General features: G+C 30.7%; 1 pseudogene; it reads right to left on the reverse strand.

Moving 5' to 3' along the window:
* Positions 1-429: 429 nt before the first annotated feature.
* The window catches only part of LOC108777493 (uncharacterized), a 4,072-nt pseudogene continuing 2,461 nt past the window's right edge, over positions 430-2,040 (reverse strand).

Raw genomic sequence — 2,040 nt, forward strand, 5'->3', positions numbered from 1 at the left:
AAACTACTAATAAAAAATTTTCGACTAGGGTCTATATATATGCAAAATAAAAGCGCGATTTAAAGACAAGACTAGTAAGAAGTAACGTACAGTAATGAGCAAAATTCCAAAGTTATCAAGATAAAACGTAAAATATTAAAATTTATATTATCATTAAAATTCTTAATAACCTCATTATTAAATGAACAACATGAACAAGATTATATTAATCTTAAATAACTATGCAATTTTAATTAATATGAATATTAAAAAAAAGAACATAAAATTCTATATTAAAAATTGCAATAAGACATCTAAGTTCTTAGAGAATCTAGAATTTCGTCTTTCATATAGACTTATTAATTAATGTACATTTAGTTTAATGTATTTATACGAGGGCAAGTCAATAAGTTTTTAGAAAAACATAGTAAAACACATTTTTTTGATCGATTATTTCTCAACATAGTCTCCTTTCAGCTCGATACTTGATCTAACGATTCTCCAACTGTTTCAAACAGTGCGAATAATATGATTTGTCCAACCCTTCAAAATAAACCTCTTTTTCGGCGATGATCTGCTCTCTGGTGGTGAATCTCTTTCCTCCGAGTTATTTTTTCAGGTTTGGAAACAGAAAATAGTCGCAGGGGGCTAAATCTGGCCAATATGCTGGATGGGGAAGCAATTCGAAGCGGAATTCGTTGAATTTGGCTATCGGTGCCGGGCATGTGTGAACCTGTGCATTGTCTTGATGGAAGAGCACTTTTTCGCGAAATGCGTACGTTTTTTCTATAAAAAATTGTCGAAACGGTCTAATAAGGCTGCGAAGTAATTGCTATTGATTACTTCGTTTACTTCGACGGAAGGTAATCGATATGAATTATATCACATCCCAAAAAACTGTGGCCATCACCTATTCACCCCTCTGGCCGACTTCACGATCTTCGCCTTCTTCGGAGCTGGTTCACTTGGTGAAGTCCATTGTTTTGACTGTTCCTTCATCTCGGATGTAAAATAATAAATGTTTTGCAGATCAAATGTCGCACGATGCTGGAGCGACATTTCATTTGCGCGTGAGGTGATGGGGACAGCGGAAAGCGGAGACAATTCGAAAATTGATCGAAAGTTGCATACACTTTATGTATGTTCACTTTATACTGGCACCTTTAATTAATAATATATCAGTTACTTTTCATGGTAATATATTGTTATTTAGATAAAAAGGTTTAAATTTTTGAATAGGGTAAACCCGGTATATACGCTGCACCTATCGAAAACTTAATTTATCAATTATTATTTACTATGTCTAAAGCAAATTAATTATACAAATAAAAACTTTGTATCATCTACTACTGAAAAAAAAATATTAGAAATCCAAAATAATTTATTTTCCATATTAAAAAGTAACTTTTTCAAACCCCTGCATTTTTGCCATTTATCCCATAGGGGGAGGGATAATATGGCCACTCATATATAATTCATAAGAAAATCACAAATAATCTATAAATAAGATGTAAAATGACGACGTAACTTGCATTGTTTATTAATATATGACAATTTTTATTGTTCAGAATGAAAATTAGAATACAAATAGGACTTAATACAATTTTTTTAAATAGCTTCAAATCTTTAAAAATAATCTTTAAACGTTTAAGATTTATCAACATTTATGCATTAATGCAAAATATAATTGTTAGAATTAACAAAAACTTCTTAAATAGAGCGTCTGTGCTGCGGCACAGCATCCCGCTCGCTAAAAATGCTGTATATCCCAAATAGATGGGATATATATGACAACTAATTAAACAAACAATACAGGAGCAAAGCACTTGTATTTTGCTATACAACATGCTTTACTATTCCTCTACACATATGTATTGCAAAATAACCACTAAGTCTTTTACACGCTCTATAATAATCATTTTATGTAGATTATAAATTATGATGGCACTACTTATTACAGTAAAAAATCGATTTAACTCGCAATAATTTCATTAATATTAACAGTAAAGAACTGAAATCATAACATAATACTAATATACCATAAAGGCATGTAACAAAGTA

The sequence above is a fragment of the Cyphomyrmex costatus genome, unplaced genomic scaffold, assembly GCF_001594065.2.
Source record: "Cyphomyrmex costatus isolate MS0001 unplaced genomic scaffold, Ccosl1.0 scaffold44, whole genome shotgun sequence".
Classification (NCBI taxonomy): domain Eukaryota; kingdom Metazoa; phylum Arthropoda; class Insecta; order Hymenoptera; family Formicidae; genus Cyphomyrmex; species Cyphomyrmex costatus.